This window comes from Urocitellus parryii, chromosome 1 (assembly GCF_045843805.1).
Source record: "Urocitellus parryii isolate mUroPar1 chromosome 1, mUroPar1.hap1, whole genome shotgun sequence".
NCBI lineage: Eukaryota > Metazoa > Chordata > Mammalia > Rodentia > Sciuridae > Urocitellus > Urocitellus parryii.
In genome coordinates, this window is record NC_135531.1 from 168,074,775 (window position 1) to 168,094,681 (window position 19,907).

The 19,907-nt window shown below is 47.5% G+C and overlaps 1 protein-coding gene and 1 pseudogene across 1 annotated transcript in view; one reads left to right on the forward strand and one right to left on the reverse strand.

The window, feature by feature from the left end:
• LOC144257394 (obscurin-like) overlaps positions 1 to 19,907 on the reverse strand; it is a 247,939-nt gene that overhangs the window by 200,855 nt on the left and 27,177 nt on the right. The gene's annotated exons all lie outside the window — the stretch shown is intronic.
• LOC144254666 (putative olfactory receptor 2W6 pseudogene) lies at positions 6,268 to 7,212 on the forward strand (annotated as a pseudogene).

The following is a 19,907-nucleotide window of genomic DNA, read 5'->3' on the forward strand; positions in this document are numbered from 1 at the left end:
CCAGCTGTCTCGCCATCTCTGTCCATCTTGTGTCATCTGTCAGCTATCTGATATGTATGTCATCTGTCTTCTCTCTATCCAGCTCCGTCATCTATCATGTGTCCCCCTCCCCTGTCCATCATGTGTTGTCTGCTTATCTAACCCTCCATCCATCCTGTAGCTACCCTCCAGCTCCTGTGTCTACATCATCTGTCATCCATCTATCCAGATCCATCATCTTGTATGGTATCATCTGTGGCCTGTCTATCTGTTAGGATCTGTAAACAAGCCAAGATGGCGCCTGGCATTTTGCCAGAGGGAGTGGTTTGTGAAGTAACGCCAGTGAGCCATTAAGTGTGGAGATTCCTTATAGGTTGACTGCTGTATCTAGTTTATGTTAATTAAGATAAGCTGTGTGGAATGTATATATACCCCTCCTGTCCTACAATAAACGGCTCCCACTCCAGCTGTATCAATGTACACAAGTTGTTCGTCACCCCCCCTGGCTATTTTGCCCAGCCAGCCGGGCTGCGGCATCTAATCATCTGTCATCAGTGATCCATCCATCCACCCATCCATGCACCCTGTGTCTATCCTCGAGCTCTGATCTCTGTATCACCTGCCATTGTCTATCATCCCTGTCTCTCCTCTGTCTTCCATCCATCTCTGGTCTGTCTCCCACCCTGTGGGAGGTTGCAAGCTGATGAGAGTGCTGTGGGCTGGGGGCTGCAGATGGGGTCTTCGCTCCACTGAGCTTGCATTCTGGTTGGAAGGGACTCACAGCTGGTGAGGGAAACCAGGAGGCGTAGAAGGCAGTTTCCCATTCTGGTGGGAGCCCTGAAACCATAATGACAGCACAGAGGGGTACTGGGAACCACATTGAGGGTGCCCAGGGCAAGACTCATGGAGCAGGTGACATCTGGGCTGAAGCCAAGACAGCCAGAGGGAAAGGCAGGGCCCAAACATGGAGGCAGCACTAGCTTACTGTAGGCTTTCCATTTAATTTTGTTTTGGATTCGCTTGGACATTTCAGTCAGGTTTTAAGAGCAATAATTCAAGTCCAGTATAGCCTCTGCCCCATTCACATACTTTTCTCTTTCTAGTTTTTTTTTTTTTTTTTTTTTTTTTTTGTGCTGGGAATGGAACCCAGAGCCTCACATATTCTGGGAAAGTACTCCACCATGGAGCTACAGTCCAGCCTTTTTTACTTTTTATTTTGAGACAGGGTCTGCCTAGTTGCTGAGGCAGGACTACTTGCAATCCTCCTGCCTCAGCCTCCCAAGTAGCAGGGATTGCAGGCCTGTGCCATGGTGCCTAGCAAGAGCCAAATCCATGTATCAGTTTAAGGGCGTCATTCTCTCCCTTTCTTAAGACTATCCATCATCCAGTTTGTTTACCCCTTTGTGAGCCTTTGTTATTTTCTGTATTTTTCTTTGGAGCTTTCTGATAGGTTTGTGCCGATGTTTCATTTGCATCTGAATTTGCATTTGCCTAATGACTAGTATCCCCAACACATGACGTATCTTCTGTGGTGAGACACCTCCTCCTGACTTTTGATCATTTTCTAATTGGATTAAACTGAATATTTTTGAGAGAGCTTCATATATTCTAGACACCAGACCTCTGTTATAGTTTGAAAATGTTTTTCCATTCTATAGCTTGCCTTTTAAGCCTCTTAGTGGTATCTTTTCCTAGGCGAGTTTTGATTTGGGTTAAGCCCAATCAATAACCTTTCCTTTTGTGGGTTGCTGAGAGTCAAGTCTAAGAATTTTTTGCCTCTTCCTGGGTCCTGAAGGTTTCCTCACCTTCTTCTTTTAAAATTACATAGCTTTACAGTTTACATTGAAGCCCACAACACATTCAATTCCTTGAGCTGTGTGGTCCATTTGCATCCAAGTTCATGGTCCAGAATGTTTGGTCATACAGGAGACCTATGTTGAGGCCCTGGGTGTCCTCAGTGCCAGTGTTTGTCCTCCAGCCCACGTGGGGAGCTCGCTCCAGGCCCTGGCAGTCTTTGTGGGTTGCTCCCCTCCCTGCTCCAGTCCTGTGACTCTGTACCACTCTTGGAGTCAGGTAGGCTGCTTCCCTCCTCTGTGTTCCTTATCTTTTCAGAGTTACTCACTATTGGCCTTTCTAGTTTATTTTCCTTTCCTTAAAAAAATGTAGAATAATCTTGTCTGTAGCTACAAATTGGAAGGGGTGTGGTTTGGGGTAAGAATGGTGTTGAGCCTGTGTGGGGGACAGCTGGCACTTGGGTTGTCTTGAATCTACCAAGGCCGGAGGCCTCTGCGGATTGAAATCTTGGGGGGTTCTTTCCATCTGGGTCTTGGTTTTCAGCCTGTGAGTTCTATGCATGCTTCCTTTTACATTTGTGAGGCTTATGCTAATTTTTTATATTTGGGAGCTTAGTGCTTCCTCCCTGGGGGTCCTTGAGAACACCATAGTCCCTGGGGTCCCCCGGGCTTGGCTCTGTAAACAAGCTGACACCAGCCTCCTCAGGTCCCCAGATGCCTCATTTCCCAAGCTACAGGAGATGAAAGCCACCTTTCCTGCCCCTAGGTGAGCCAGTGCCACGGTGTCCCTGGCTATGCCTGGGACTCAGCCTGCTTCCCCACCTCAGGCTACTTCCTCATGGAGGCCCCTTTTCCCCCATGCAGGGACCTGCCACTGTGAGACAAAGGCATTTTGATCTGAAATGTGGGTCCAGGCCACACCACCTGCTGAGCTAAGGTGAGACTCTGGCCACTCCTGCCTCAGGAAGTGATTTCTCCTCCTCCTTCTGCTGCTGAGAGCTCCACCAACTCTTCTTCAGGTCAGATGTCATTTTTCTGTTTGATTTTCTATCAGAGTTGTCACTGAAGTTGCCTTTGGAAGACCCAGAATTGGCTGCTCATTCTGGAGAAGTCTCCCCTGATCTCTGGAATTGAGGGAAGAAGGGCTTCAGAACCTCAGGTCCTCAACTTTCCCGGAATAAGAAGGGTGAGGACTTTGAATTTTTTTTGTGTGTGTGGAAATGAGGCTCAGGTCTGACTCTCTACTGAAATCATCTTTGTGATGGCTTCTATTAGGGCTTATATTGGTTAGTGTGCATCAGAGTAGGGAGCTTCCCAACCCCGACTTCTAATTTGGAACTCCATTTTTGAGAAAGATACTGCATCTGATTCAAAAAAGATAGAACACACTGATTTCTACAATGAATCATAGGCATATAAAGATGATTCTGTTCTACTTGTTTGCCTTGTCCCTGCTGGCCAACCCAGGGTGCCCCTGGAGACTAGAGGCACACATAAAACCACACTCTTGTGTAGGAGAGGAGCCAGGTTGAACAGAAAGCTCTGTTCTTCTGTATCAGCATAGAGAGAGCTTCTCTGTGATTGTGAAAAGAATCACAGGCTTTCCTCTAGAGATGGCTGAGACTAAGGGAGCTCTTTGTAGGCATGTAAGTGCAGGTTGGTGAGGGAAAGGTGACAAATGACAGCAGCCACAGCCCTATAGCACGAAAAGGATGGGAAAGGAGAAAGTGCAGAACAGGGGACCTGAGCCCTGGGCTTGGCTGCCATAGGACCCGAGAGAGTGCAGAGAGGGGACCTGGGCCCTGGGCTTGGCTGGTACAGGACAGGAGGGAGTGCAGAGCAGGGGACTTGGGCCCTGAGCTTGGCTGGCACAGGACAGGAGGTAGTGCAGAGCAGGGGACCTGAGCCCTGGGTTTGGCTCCTATAGGAAGGAGGGAGTGCAGAGCAGGGGACTTGGGCCCTGAGCTTGTCTGGCACAGGACAGGAGGGAGTGCAAAGCAGGGGACCTGAGCCCTGGGCTTGGCTGCTATAGGAAGGAGGTAGTGCAGAGAGGGGACCTGGGCCCTGAGCTTGTCTGGCACAGGACAAGAGGGAGTACAGAGCAGGGGATCTGAGCCCTGGGCTTGACTATCACAGGACAGGAGGGAGTGCAGAGCAGGGGACCTGAGAACTGGACTTGGCTGCCATAGGACAGGGGGGAGTGAAGAGAGGGGACCTGAGCCCTTAGCTTTGCTGGCATAGAACAGGAGGGAGTGCAGAGAGGGGACCTGAGCCCTGGGCTTGGCTGTCACAGGACAGGTTAGAGTGCAGAGCAGGGGACCTGAGCCCTAAGCTTGGCTGGCATAGGACAGGAGGGAGTGCAGAGAGGGGACCTGAGCCCTGGGCTTGGCTGTCACAGGACAGGTTAGAGTGCAGAGCAGGGGACCTGAGCCCTAAGCTTGGCTGGCATAGGACAGGAGGGAGTGCAGAGAGGGGACCTGAGCCCTGGGCTTGGCTGTCACAGGACAGGTTAGAGTGCAGAGCAGGGGACCTGGGCCCTGAGCTTGGCTGGCACAGGACAGGAGGGAGTGCAGAGAAGGGGACCTGAGCCCTGAGCTTGGCTGGCACAGGACAGGAGGGAGTGCAGAGCAGGGGACCTGGGCCCTGAGCTTGGCTGGCACAGGACAGGAGGGAGTGCAGAGAAGGGGACCTGAGCCCTGGGCTTGGCTGCTATTGGAAGGAGGGAGTGCATAGAGACAGGAATGGCCAGAGAGAGTCTCACCTTAGCTCAGTAGGTGGTGTGGCCTGGACCCACATTTCAGATCAATGCCTTTGTCTCACAGTGGCTGGTCCCTGCATGGGGGAAAAGGGGTCTAAAAATTCCTAAATAAGAATGTGCAGTATATCTGAAATATAAATAGTTCCCCTACTCTTTGTTGTTAATTTCTATCCATTAAAGCCTAGAAAGCCCTGGTCTGTCCTCCATGAGTTGGTGTGGTTGGAGCATAACCTTAGGTCAGAGAATCAAGTCCCATTCACCAACCCAATTTCAGAACATTAGGCCGAAGTTTCCATAATGAGTTCACATTTATTATTTCATGCCAATGAAACTAATAAAGGAATTTGACATTTTCATAGCTCCTTTGCAATTTCATGACTGTCAACTAAACACCTGGGCAGGATGCGAGTCAGAGGACTATGCATGGTGGCCACCTCACGCTGATGTAATAAAGCATGGAGGAAAAATGTTTTTAAAAGACCTGAGGTCACCTTGCAATTTTGGCTCAGGAGTGGCAGTCTAAGTGACAGCCATTGCTAAATAATTTGTGTAGTTTGTCATCGCCAGTCCTTGGGTCTCTCCATGGGGTGCAATTTAGCAATGAGTCTGTGGATACCGAAGCTCAGCTGCTCTTCACACTTGATGCTTGCAAAGTGTGCCTGTGAAAGTCTCCCGGTTCTTTAGCACTTGTCTGGCCACTTCTGAGGGTTCCCTGCCCCTTTCCTATCCCTTTGTGTGGCTTGGCTGGGGATCTGGTGTCTGAACTGTTGGATTCAAACTTAGGGATCCCCACCACAGCTTCAGCCAGGCAGAGTTTGCAGACTCCACCATGAGGGCCGACAGGTAGGGCAGCAGCCACAGGCACACAGGGGTCCTTCAAAATGCTTCTGTACTCCCATGTCCACTGTCCTGTGTTGCCTGGTGTCACTTGCTACTACTGTCTCAGGGGAGGCCTTCCTCAGTAGCTATTGGCACTATTAGGCAGGTCCCCCTTCACAGCCCTTATCTTAGACAACTGTAGCCCTGGAGGCTGTAGGTGGCCAAGGTATAAGCCCACTGTCACCAGGCATGTAGACATGGGAGGTATGGATGGGAACCTAAAAGCCCTGTCCTCTTTCCATCTTGCATGAGGAAAGCCAACACACAGGATGCCAAGCTGGGTTGTAGGTCATGTATTGCAGAGGCAGAATCACACCTGTCACCTCAAGAATTATTGGGTCCTGTTTTGATACAATGGCCTGCCATTCAAGGTGGCCTCGTGTCTGCATTCGCGAGGTCCCTGAGCGTCGCCCCTGAGTTTGACCTCTGTACCTCGGCACATCCTGCTGGCTCTTGTGGGAGCATCCTGCTCAGTGGGCCACAGGTCACATTCCTTCTGTGAACACAGCCAGAGCCCGGCTCTCAGGTCATGGCCTCCATTAACATAGGCGCAGCTGCAGGGCTCTCCCCACCTGTTGGGAGCCACTGGCCAACACCCAGACCTCGACAACTCTTCTGGCTGAGCTTCTGACCCGCCTTGGTCATCACATGCCTGTACTGTTCCCCAAGGCGGCAGGCTCCAGGGCAGATCCATGCCCCGCCTGGGAGTCGGGCACACTGCCCTGAACATAATGGGCATCTGTAGGTGTACACTCAGAGGTGAACTCTCTTGAGTGCACAGCCGGGTGCAGCGGGCAGGGGGCCATGCTGTGTTCTCTTACCAGTGCCCTCGATGTTTCTGCACACAGTGGGGTGGCCATGGGGAGCGGCAACGACAGCTCCCTCCAGGCGTTCATACTGGTGGGCTTCTCTGACCGGCCTCGACTGGAGAGGGTCCTGTTTGCCTCTGTCTTGGTCTTCTATGTCCTGGCACTGGTGGGCAATGCTGCCATTGTCCTCTTGTCCCTCGCGGATGCCAGGCTCCACACGCCCATGTACTTCTTCCTTGGGAACCTGTCCTTCCTGGACCTCTGCTTCACCACCAGCATTGTGCCCCAGCTGCTGTGGAACCTCTGGGGCCCAGACAAGACCATCAGCTACCACGGCTGCGTGGCCCAGCTCTACGTCTACATGGTGCTGGGCTCCACCGAGTGCGTCCTCCTGGCCGTCATGTCCTACGACCGCCATGTGGCCGTCTGCCGGCCCCTGCACTACATGGTGCTCATGCACCCCCGCCTCTGCCTGCAGCTGGTCGCTGTGGCCTGGGGCTGCGGCTTTCTGAATGCCTTCGTCATGTGTCCTCAGACCATGCGGCTCTCGCGCTGTGGGCGCCGCAGGGTGGACCTCTTTCTCTGTGAGATGCCGGCTCTCATCGCCATGTCCTGTGAAGACACCATGCTGGTGGAAGCCTGTGCCTTTGCCCTGGGGGTGGCACTTCTGCTGGTGCCCCTGTCCCTGATCCTCGTCTCGTACGGCACGATCGCAGCCGCAGTGCTGAGGATCAGATCGACCGCGGGGCGCAGGAAGGCCTTCAGCACCTGCTCCTCCCACCTGCTGGTGGTCTCTCTATTCTACGGGACCATCATCTACATGTACCTGCAGCCGGCCAACAGCTACTCACAGGACCAGGGCAAGTTCCTCACACTCTTCTACACGGTGGTCACACCCAGAGCCAACCCCCTCATCTATACCCTGAGGAACAAGGATGTGAAGGGGGCAGTGGCCAGGCTCCTGGGCTGGGAGAAGGGGTCTGGGGAAGCTTAAGTGAGCAGCACTTGCATCTGGCTGCTGAGTGCAGTGCCCTCGTCCACATCCTCAGGCCAGTGGTATTCTGTGGAGGCAGGCTGGGGAGGATATACATCATGAGATATCTCAAATTCACACTTGAGTCTCAAGTACAAATGTGACATCCATCTGTGTTTCCTGTGTGCACATACACATAGCCTCAAAGTCTGTGTAGGCATTCAGATCACCTTGTCGCCACAGGCTTGCAGGTCCCGGGTGGGGTTTCCATGGTTGGGTGGTGATGGTGCTGAGGAGGTTTTGGGTTTTGGAGCATTGGGACACGGGGAGCTCAGATTGGGGTGCCTGATCCATGTGGAGGACTTGCTGGAGCTGTTCCCAGTCACCTGAGCCACCAAGTGAGGCAGACAACACAGTGGCTCAGGGTTCTAGTGTGGCTCACCCTGCCAGGTCTGGGTGGGACCAGCTGCCAGCTCTAGGAGCTCTGCTCCACAATGGCAGGGGACTTGTCATCTGCCCTGTCCCACAAGCACCAGTTTGCAACTACATCCTAGGTGTCAAAGAGAGACAGTGAGCAGCCTTTCTCAGCACCCCTGTGCCCACAACTGTGGTCGCATTTCCAATGGACATCTGGGCATGCAGGGAGAACAGCCTCTGCCCAGGCTGTCCTCATGAGCCGGGAGTGGCCTTTCAGGTGCATCTTCTGGAAGGGAGGACTGGGGGTTGTGGCCCCTCTCCTTGGCTGTTCTCACAGCAGAGTGCTCCCAGGAGGGCTGAGCAGCCAAGGGCCTAGAAGGAGCCGGGCAGATGATCTTCATTCGAGGGGACCGATGACCTTGGTCTCCTGGGGAGGTTCCTGGCCAATCTCACCAGACATGGTGCTGTTGGCGATCTTACAAGGTCAGTGCAGCCGGATGTCACTAAGAGCAGTGCCGCAGCAGCAGGTGCCTCAGAGCCCGAGGATGTGACTTCCCAGCTCCGCACCCCGGAGTGCAAGACCACGGCTGGGCAGGCGTCTGTTAAAGGCTCCCCCCAGTCTCCGGTGACAGACAGACCTGGGAGTTGTCGTGTTGGGGATAGTCAAAGTTGACTCCTCTCTTTCCCCAAGCCTTCTTCCCATGTCCTGAACCATGAGCTCCCTCGGGGGGTGGGAGTGACCAGAGAGCCTCAGCCCACCCTGTTCCTTGCTCAGCAGCGTCCCTCCGGTGACTGTTCCAGGTGAACGGATGGTCCCTTTCATAGACTAGCCTTATTCTAAGTCCTGGCTTTCGTTTAACCCTGGAGGGGTACAAAATCCAGGAGCAGAGAGCATGTCGGGAGATGGGTTCACACTGAGAGCCACCTGACCCCCAGCCAGGCTCAGTGGCTTTAACCTATAATGACTCCGCTGGGCTCCCTGGCTGGAAACCGGTGATCCCACCCTTCCGAGGAACCATCCATGGATGAATTGCTTGGAGAAGGGGCCTGGAGAGCACCTGTGGGGACACTTATCTGGGAAGGTGCTGTGCTAGTGCCCAGGGGCAACTCCATGCCTCTGGGTGAGATGGAGCTGAGGGGCTGGGAATCTCAGCGGCATGGCTGCCAGTCAGTAATAGCAGCACTTGGGACCCCTCCTCTTAAGTTAGTGGAGCTGAGAGTGTGGCCGCAGGTGTGCCCTTCCAGATGGCCTGGTGTGGGATTCCGTTTGTCCTTGGCTTATTTTTTTTTTTTTAACATGAAGTTTTTTTTTTAATTGGTTGTTCAAAACATTACATAGTTCTTTTTTTTATTATTTTTTTATTGGTTGTTCACAACATTACAAAGCTCATGACATATCATATTTCATACATTAGATTGAAGTGGGTTATGAACTCCCAATTTTACCCCAAATGCAGATTGCAGAATCACGTCGGTTACACATCCACAATTTTACATAATGCCCAATTAGTAATTGTTGTATTCTGCTACTTTTCCTATCCCCTACTATCCCCCCTCCCCTCCCCTCCCATCTTCTCTCTCTACCCCATCTATTGTAATTCATTTCTCTCCTTGTTAATTTTCCCATTCCCCTCACAACCTCTTATATGTAATATTGTATAGCAATGAGGGTCTCCCTTCATTTCCATGCAATTTCCCTTTTCTCTCCCTTTCCCTCCCATCTCATGTCTCTGTTTAATGTTAATCTTTTCTTCCTGCTCTTCCTCCCTGCTCTGTTCATAGTTGCTCTCATTATATCAAAGAAGACATTTGGTATTTTTTTTTTAGGGATTGACTAGCTTCACTAAGCATAATCTGCTCTAGTGCCATCCATTTCCCTGCAAATTCTATGATTTTGTCATTTTTTATTGCTGCATAGTACTCCATTGTGTATAGATGCCACATTTTTTTTATCCATTCATCTATTGAAGGGCATCTGGGTTGGTTCCACAGTCTAGCTATTGTGAATTGTGTTGCTATGAACATCGATGTGGCAGCATCCCTGTAGCATGCTCTTTTAAGGTCTTCAGGGAATAGTCCGAGAAGGGCAATAGCAGAGTCAAATGGTGGTTCCATTCCCAGCTTTCACAGGAATCTCCAAACTGCTTTCCAAATTGGCCGCACCAATTTACAGTCCCACCAGCAATGTACAAGAGTACCCTTTTCTCCACATCCTCGCCAGCACTTGTTGTTGTTTGACTTCATAGTGGCTGCCAATCTTACTGGAGTGAGATGGTATCTTAGGGTGGTTTTGATTTGCATTTCTCTGACTGCTAGAGATGGTGAGCATTTTTTCATGTACTTGTTGATTGATTGTATATCCTCCTCTGAGAAGTGTCTGTTCAGGTCCTTGGCCCATTTGTTGATTGGGTTATTTGCTATCTTATTGTCTAATTTTTTGAGTTCTTTGTATACTCTGGATATTAGGGCTCTATCTGAAGTGTGAGGAGTAAAAATTTGTTCCCAGGATGTAGGCTCCCTATTTACCTCTCTTATTGTTTCTCTTGCTGAGAAAAAACTTTTTAGTTTAAGTAAGTCCCATTTGTTGATTCTTGTTATTAACTCTTGTGCTATGGGTATCCTATTAAGGAATTTGGAGCCCTACCCCACAATATGTAAATCATAGCCAACTTTTTCTTCTATCAGGCAAAGAGTCTCTGATTTGATATCAAGCTCCTTGATCCATTTTGAGTTAACTTTTGTGCATGGCGAGAGAAAGGGATTCAGTTTCATTTTGTTGCATATGGATTTCCAGTTTTCCCAACACCATTTGTTGAAGATGCTATCCTTCCTCCATTGCATGCTTTTAGCCCCTTTATCAAATATAAGATAGTTGTAACTTTGTGGATTAGTCTCTGTGTCCTCTATTCTATACCGTTGGTCCACCCGCCTGTTTTGGTACCAGTACCATGCTGTTTTGGTCACTATTGCTCTGTAATATAGTTTGAAATCTGGTATCGCTATACCGCCTGATTCATACTTCCTGCTTAGAATTGCTTTTGCTATTCTGGGTCTTTTATTTTTCCATATGAATTTCATGATTCTTTTATCTATTTCTTCAAGAAATGCCTTTGGGATTTTGATTGGCATTGCATTAAACCTATAGAGAACTTTTGGTAATATCGCCATTTTGATAATGTTAGTTCGGCCTATCCATGAACAGGGTATATTTTTCCATCTTCTAAGGTCTTCTTCTACTTCTCTCTTTAGGGTTCTGTAGTTTTCATTGTATAAATCTTTCACCTCTTTTGTTAGGTTGATTCCCAAGTATTTTATTTTTTTTGAGGATATTGTGAATGGAGTGTTTTTCCTCATTTCCGTTTCAGAAGTTTTGTCGCTGATATACAGAAATGCCTTTGATTTGTGCGTGTTGATTTTATATCCTGCCACTTTGCTGAATTCATTTATTAGTTCTAGTAGTTTCTTTGTAGATGTTTTGGGTCTTCTAGGTATAGAATCATGTCATCTGCAAATAGTGATAATTTAAGTTCTTCTTTTCCTATTGTTATGCCTTTAATTTCCTTTGTCTGTCTAATTGCTCTGGCCAGTGTTTCGAGAACTATATTGAATAGAAGTGGTGATAGAGGGCATCCCTGTCTTGTTCCAGATTTTAGAGGGAATGCCTTTAACTTTTGTCCATTCAGAATGATGCTAGCCTGAGGCTTAGCATAGATAGCTTTTACAATGTCAAGGTAAGTTCCTGTTATCCCTAGTTTTTCTAATGTTTTGAACATAAAGGGGTGCTGTACTTTGTCGAATGCTTTCTCTGCGTCTATCAAGATGATCATATGGTTCTTATCTTTAAGTCTATTGATGTGGTGAATAATATTTATTGATTTACGTATATTGAACCATCCTTGCATCCCAGGGATGAATCCTACTTGATCATGGTGCACAATTTTTTTGATGTGTTTTTGTATTCGATTTGCCAGAATTTTATTGAGGATTTTTGCATCTAGGTTCATTAGAGATATTGGTCTGTAGTTTTCTTTCTTTGAGGTGTCTTTGTCTGGTTTCGGAATCAGGGTGATGTTGGCCTCATAGAATGAATTTGGAAGAGCTCCCTCTTTTTCTATTTCCTGAAATAACTTGAAAAGTATTGGTATTAATTCTTCTTTAAAGGTTTTGTAAAACTCCGCTGTATACCCATCTGGTCCTGGGCTTTTCTTGGTTGGTAGTTTTTTGATGGCTTCTTCAATTTCATCCATTGATATTGGTCTGTTCAAATTGTGTGTATCCTCCTGACTCAGTCTGGGCAAATCATATGACTTAAGAAATGTATCGATGTATTCACTATCTTCTATTTTATTGGAATATAGGTTTTCAAAATAATTTCTAATTGTCTTCTGTATTTCTGTAGCATCTGTTGTGATATTGCCTTTTTCATCCCGTATGTTAGTAATTTGAGTTTTCTCTCTTCTTCTCTTCGTTAGCATAGCTAAAGGTCTGTCGATCTTATTTATTTTTTCGAAGAACCAACTTTTAGTTTTGTTAATTTTTTCAATAGTTTCTTTTGTTTCAATTTCATTGATTTCCGCTCTGATTTTAATTATTTCTTGCCTTCTGCTACATTTGCTGTTGTTTTGCTCTTCCTTTTCTAGGGCTTTGAGATGAAGTGTGAGCTCATTTATTTGTTGTTTTTTTCTTTTTTTGAGGAATGACCACCAGGCGATGAATTTTCCTCTTAAAACTGCTTTCATTGTGTCCCATAGATTCCGATATGTTGTGTCTGTATTTTCATTTATCTCTAAGAATTTTTTGATTTCCTCCTTTATGTCTTCTGTAACCCATTGATCATTCAGTAACATATTGTTCATTTTCCATGTGATGCAGGATTTTTCCTTCCTTCTTTTATCATTGATTTCCAGTTTCATTCCATTATTATCAGATAAAATGCATGGTATTATCTCCACCCATTTATATTTACTGAGGGTTGCCCTATGGCATAATATATGGTCTATTTTTGAGAAGGATCCATGTGCTACTGAGAAAAAAGTATATCCATTTGATGATGGTTGATATATTCTATATGTCAGTTAAGTCTAGGTTATTGATTGTGGTATTGAGTTCTATAGTTTCTTTATTCAACTTTTGTTTGGAGGATCTGTCCAATGGTGAGAGAGGTGTGTTGAAGTCACCCATAATTATTGTGTTTTCGTCTATTTGATTCCTGAACTTGAGGAGAATTTGTTTTATGAATATCGCAGCGCCATTATTTGGTGCATAAATATTGATAATTGTTATGTCTTGTTGGTGAATGGTTCCTTTTAACAGTATATAGTGTCCTTCTTTATCCCTTTTGATTAACTTAGTCTTGAAGTCGATTTTATTCGATATGAGGATGGCCACCCCTGCTTGCTTACGAGGACCGTGTGCGTGGTATATTTTTTCCCATCCTTTCACCTTCAGCCTGTGTATGTCTTTTCCAATCAGATGTGTCTCCTGGAGGCAGCATATTGTTGGATTTGTTTTTTTAATCCATGATACCAGCCTATGTCGCTTTATTGGAGAGTTTAAGCCATTAACATTCAGAGTTACTATTGATATATGGTTTGTACTTCCATCCATGTTTGATTATTTATCCTTTTTTTAAAAAATTTAGTTTGTTTCTCCATGATTATCTTTCCCCTCACCCTCTGTCTTTACCGAGGCACTTCCCTCTGATGGTTTTGGTTATTGTTTTTCATTTCTTCCTCGTGTAGTGTTTTGCTCAAAATGCTTTGCAATGCTGGTTTTCTGGCTGCAAATTCTTTTAACTTTTGTTTATCATGAAAGATTTTTATTTCGTTGTCATACCTGAAGCTTAATTTTGCTGGATACAGAATTCTTGGTTGGCATCCATTGTCTTTCAGTGTTTGAAATACATTGTTCCATGACCTTCTTGCTTTCAGTGTCTGTGATGAAAAATCTGTTGTTAATCTTATTGGTTTACCCCTGAATGTAATCTGTCTCTTTTCTCTTGTAGCTTTTAATATTTTCTCTTTGTTCTGTATATTGGATATCTTCATAACAATGTGTCTTGGCGTTGGTCTACTGTGATTTTGTGTGCTCGGTGTCCTGAATGCATCTTCAATTTGTATATCTGTTTCCTTTTTTATTTCTGGAAAGTTTCCCGTAATTATTTCATTCAGCAGGTTACTCATTCCCTTGGTTTGAATCTCTGTACCTTCTTCTATCCCGATGACTCGTAAATTTAGTTTTTTTATGTTATCCCATAACTCTTGGATGTTTTTCTCGTGATTTTTTACCAGCCTTTCTGAGTTGGCTAGACTCTTTTCAAGATGATATATTTTGTCTTCAGTATCTGACGTTCTGGCTTCTACTTGCTCCACTCTGTTAGTGATACTCTCAATTGAGTTTTTAATTTGGTTTATCGTTTCCTTCATTTCTAGAATTATTGTTTGATTATTTTTTATAATCTCTATCTCCTGATAAAGATGCTTAACTTCTTCTTTTATCTGTTTATGTAACTCATTCTCAATGTGTTCTTTTGCTGCTTGAATTTGCTGTCTCGTATCCTCTTTAAGGTTCCATTCCATCTGTCTAAGGTGTTCCTTGAGTTCTTCATATGAACATTTTTCCGATGACTCTAGGTCCTCCTGAATATTTAGGCTGTCCTGCATTGTTTGTACTCCTTTTCTTCCTTGCTTTTTGAAGCTGCTCATGTTACTTCTTGTTCTGTTTGACTGCTGAGTTACTGTTTACTCCTATAAATTTATTTGATACTTGGGAGGAAAGGTATTAGAAGGGAAGGGAAGAAGTCACTAAAGAGAATGAGAGTAAGCAGGTAGAATTCAAGGAAGGGGGGATAAGATAATTGAAAAGAAATGAAAAGACAAAAGAAGAAAAAATAGGAAATAAAAAAAGAAAAAGAAAAAAAATTATAAAAAAAAGAATAAAACAAAAATTAAAATTAAAATTGGAAGAAAAAAAAATTTTTTAAATTGAAAAAAAAAATTTAAAAAACAAGAAAGAAAAATGAAAATGAAAGAAAACCCCAAATCAAAATCAAAAAAAAAAAAGAAAAAAGAAAAAAGGAAAAAAAAAAAACACTAATAAATGCAGTCTTAGAGTTTGATTAACTTCTCTTCCAGTAGGTGGCGCTGTGCCCACCAGGCCAAGTTTCTCCTGTCAATACGTGGGAACCAATCACTGTGCAGCAGCTCCTCCTCCCAGACTGGGCGAGTCTCCAATCCTGAGTGCCTAGGGCCTCCTCTTGTGTCTAGTCACTTCCCCACTTTTCCTCTAGCCAGGCCCCTCTCACGGGTGCCGCTCACCACAATACTGGGTACACGCCAGGTCTGCTGCTCCCGGGAGCCCTGTTTTCATGGACGATTGGGCACACTCTCCCAGATTGCCTGTCCCTCAGACCCTAAGTTTGTGGAGCTTAGGGCTGAGAATCCTCAGCAAATTTTACTTGCCCTCCGGTAGCCACGCCCCCGGTAGCTGGTGCACGAGACCTCAGCTGTCAGCTCTGGTGGGAGTGGTAGTTCTGCGCCGCGGGTCCCTCGCCACCTCTAATTCCCTCGGTCTGGCTACCGCGCTCACGGGAGAGCTGGGAGGAGCCCTTACGGGAGAGCTGGGAGGGGCCCTTAAGGTTTCCCCGATGTGTGGAGAGGGAAGGCTAGGGGATTACACAACTGTAGCAGCAGGATTCAATGAAGTTATCTCCTCCGCTGCAGTCTGATGACGTCAGTTCTCTGCCATGGTGGTATCTCTTGCAAATGGCGACAGTTCGTTTCCCTTTGCCGGGTGATCAATGCAATGGGTGGGTCCTTACTGTCTCTCCCAAGCCCCGTTGAAACCTGTGGCCACTACCTATGAAGGCTCGGTTGCCATTAGCTCCGTAGGATCAGAAGGGCTGACCAGTTGTTTCAGCCGGATGGATTAGTGCTGAGTCACAGCTGTTTGTCTGCGGGAATCAGGCGAATGGGACCTTGAATTCAGCTGATCCGGGCTCAGTGTGTGTTCTGAGAGGTCCAGATTGATCACCCCAGATCCACGTCAGCTCAGCATTGCTTAGTGATCCTGAGCAAACAGATTTAGGCTGTTTACGACTCCCTATGCCTGCACAGCTGAAGAGGTCAGAGACTTGATCTCTCCGCGCCCGCCGCCATGTTGGAATCCCTGTCCTTGGCTTAGAGAAGATACCAGCAAGGGAAGGAAACCCTTATCTCAAGCTCAGGGCAGATTCTGCTGAAGAGCTTACTGAGACCCTCTCTGAAGCTGTGGGTGATGGAATTGTCTAGACTGTCTCCTGGCTGCACAGGGAGGAGGCTCTGTGCTTGCTGGCATTCCTTGTCACGCAGGGATAAATGCAGCTGGTGTCACAGAGTGGCATTGTGAAGGACCCACGGCCACACTGCTGTGCTCAGTGGGTGGACTCCTCATCTGGCTCCTCCTTGGATCTGTTTGGTTTTGGTTGGTTTGGCTTAAGGGACCCTGGCTAAGGAGCATCTCAGAAGCACCACCGCAAGTGTGTTCTTTGTGGAAGTTTGTGTGGGAATGAGTTGTCACTTATACACTACTCTCTGTTCCTTTGGATACACGCCCAGGAGCGGAACTGCTGGATCCCAGGGGCTGCTGTTCTCTGCTGTGGCTGTGCTCACAGCGCCCAAGGGTTCCCTTTTCTTTGCCCCCTGCTGACATTTATTACTTTCTGTCTTTTTGATAATGACCATTCTAACAAGCATGAGGTGACATCTCATGTGGTCTTAACTTGCGTTGCCCTGATGGTCAGTGGTTCTGAAGGTTTTGTATACATGTTGGGCATTTGAATGCTCCTTGTTAGAAATATCTATTTTGAGAAATACCTATTTAGATCCTCCTCTCATTTTTGAATCAAATTACTTGTTTTCTTCCTGTTGAGCTTTTTGGGTTCCGTGTGTGTCTGGGATTCTGATCCCTGTCAGGTGTGGCTTGAAGGTGCGCTCTCCAATTCTGTCCTCCTTTGCTGTTGATTGGGTCCTCTGCTGTGCAGAAGCTTGTCAGTCTGATGGAATTCTGTTCATTTCCACATTTGTTGCCTGTGCTTTTGGGGTTCTATCCAAAAAAGTTATTGTCATGGAGCTTTTAATCTATGTTTTCTGCCAGCTATTCTCCACTTTTGGGTCTCACATTTAAGATCTCTAATCTGTTTCCTAAATTATGAAATTAAGAAAACATCTGACACACACCTCTCCAGCTGGGTGTGAGAAACCAAGGTAGGGATGACATAGGAGGCCATGGTCCATTTCTATTGGTGGGGGCACTGTGTCCAGATTTGGCCAAGCAGGGTGGGCTAGGCTTCCCTGAGCTCAGAGCCAGGTACAGAGTGGGCTAGGGTTCCCTGGGCTCAAGGCCAGGTGCACAGTGGGCTAGGGTTCTCTGAGGCTCAGAGCCAGGTGTAGAGTGGGCTAGGGTTCCCTGAGCTCAGGGCCAGGTGCAGAGTGGGCTAGGCTTCCCTGGGGCTCAGGGCCAGGTGTAGAGTGGGCTAGGGTTCTCTGGGCTCAGGGCCAGGTGTAGAGTCGGCTAGGTTTCCCTGGGGCTCAGGGCCAGTTGTGGAGTGGGCTAGGTTTCCCTGGGGCTCAGGGCCAGATGCGGAATGGGCTAGGGTTCCCTGGGGCTCAGGACCAGGTGTAGAGTGGGCTAGGGTTCCCTGGGGCTCAGGGCCAGGTATAGAGTGGGCTAGGCTTCCCAGGGCTCAGGGGCAGATGCAGAGTGGGCTAGAGTTCCCTGGATTCAAGGTCCAGGTATACAGTGGGGGCTAGGATTCCCTTGGGTAAGACCGGTACACAGTTTATGGTTCCTGGGCTCAGGTCCAGGTGCATGGTTGCAAGAGTGTCCTGGACTAAGGCCAGATTCAGAATGGCTAGGGTTCCCTCATCTCAGGGCCAGATGCAGAGTGGGGTAGGGTTTACTGGGTTCAGAATTGGGTAGGGTTCAAGGGCCTTGCACAGAGTGGGCTAGGGTGTTTTGAGCTAAGGCTAGGTTTAGAGTGTGCTAAGGTTCCCTGGGTTTTGGGCCAGGTACAGAGTGGGGTAGAGTTTCCCGGGGCTCAGGACCACGTACAGAGTGGGCTAGGGTTTCTGGCCTAAGGCCAGATGTACAGTGGGGTACGATTCCCTGGGCTCAGGGCCAGATGAAGAGTAAGCTAGGGTTCCCCGTTTTCCAGGGCCAGGTGCAGAGTGGGGTAGGGCTCCCTGGTTTCCAGAGCCAGACACAATGTGGTTAGGGTTCCCTGGGCTCAGGGCCAGGTGCAGAGTGGCTAGGGTTCCCTGGGCTCAGGGCCAGGCTGGTGTGTTTTACCTGTTTTCTGGAGATCTTTTGCTTCCATAGATCAGTCCCTGAAGATTAAAACTCATGCAAACTTGCCCTCCAGCCTGTGGATACAAATCTGTGGAAACTGGTCTCTGTGATTTGATTTTTAATAGTAAAAGTTAGCGATGTTACTATGGAGACAAGGTCTCCACCGGGGCCTGCAAGTCCTGCTTCTACCTCTGCTGCATTAGCTCGCAGCTCACGCATACTCTGACAGATCTGGAGTTTCCTTCAGGTTGTGGTGAGCTGTCACTCTGGTGCCTGTCTCTGTCTCTTCACATCAGACACATGCAATCGACCCAGGCTGCTCAGCCATGTTCCCACCAAGAGCTTGTGCTCTGAACTTTTGGGACCTTTCACAGGGAAGTGAGTCTTTCTTGCCTCTGAGCAGGGCCTTCCACCTTCCTGACATGAATTTGCTTTGAAGAAAGGAGAGAAAATGGAATTTCAAGTGTACGCTGTAGTGCAGGTCTGAGGGCTCTGGCCTTGTGCTGTTAACATGGAGGAAGGCTAGGATTCCAGGTCACGGGTCGACCTGCAGAGATGAACTCATGCTCCATCCCAAATAGCCAGGTACTTAAGTGAACAGCCCCTTGCAGGTGTAGCCAGTGCAGGATCTCCCATCTCTTGAGCTAGAGCTTGGTATGAGGGGGCGTACTTAACAGAGCTTTGCAAAATACGTTGATTTTACCTCAGAAGCAGAACACAGAAGTCAAACTCAGGTATGGTGAGAGCTCACTTTTATACTGCTGTACTGATTTATCACAAATACTTACCAGTGACACTACATCCCCTGTCCCTGCAGGGGATAGAAAAATTCATGATTAATGACAACATTCACACATTTGTCATTTGCACTTAATTGATTTTCCTTCGCTCAGCGAGTGTGAGGACTGTGGAGATGGATGAAAAGATGGTGGGGAAATCCAGTGGCGCCCATGCTGGCCTGCCATGGAGGGGCAGCTGGACCCCTCTCTTAGTTCTTAGGTCTGGTGTCCTGTTGGAGACACATCTGCTGGATCTTGAGGACTGAGAGTGTTAGAGAGCAGGAGAGCATGAGGAAGGCGGTGCAGGGCAGAGGGAGACGGCAGTAGGTGCATTCGCCCAGGGTTCAGCATGGAGGCATGCCCCCACCAGTGTTAAGCTGACTGGGTTTGGTTTGGCCTCTCACAGAGAGAAAATGAGTGGGCCTAGGACAAGCGTGGCATCAATAGGATACATTTAAGTAAGGTCACTTGCTGCAGCTTACAGTGTGCCCTGGAGGAGAAGGGGAGAAAAAGCCTTTTAAAACGTCTCTCCTAGTGCCCCATGATCACACGATATTGGGGTACATTGACATAATCGTGGCTGCGTGCAATGTCACCTGCTCCATTTCAGTCTTCTGTGCTTCCTCTTTCCTCCATCTCCTCACTTCCCTTTCCCTAAGCTCTTCCTTCCATTTATTGTCTACCTTAGTGCTTTACAGCTGGACACAGGCACAATGCACTGTGGAGTGTACGTGGTGTGCAGAGCATGGGCTGATCATCTCCTGCCTTGGTTCCTCCCTCCTGGCCCCCTTCCTCTGCTCCACTGACCTCCCCTCTACTTCCAGGGATCTGCCCCCTTTTCTTCCATTATTCTGCTCTAGCTTCCACATATGAAAGAAAATAAGAAAAAAGCCTTTTAACAACTCAGGAAGAACTTATGCAAGTTTAATTAGTGAAACAGGAGAGTAATGGAGACTAGGAATTGGGTTTGGGAGACAGATGTTAAAGCAGTGGGACAGTGAGGCTTGGGGACGTGGTTGGGCGTGGAAAGCGAAGTTCCAGAGTTCCAGTCCTGGTTGCTTCTCTGGGCCTGGAGGGAACACGTTGTTAGTTGGTAATTAGCAGTTTTCTCTCAAATAAATGGGAAGAATCACAAGAATCATTATGTTAGAACTAATCATTATGTTAGAACAAATGCTGTGAAAATAATGACCT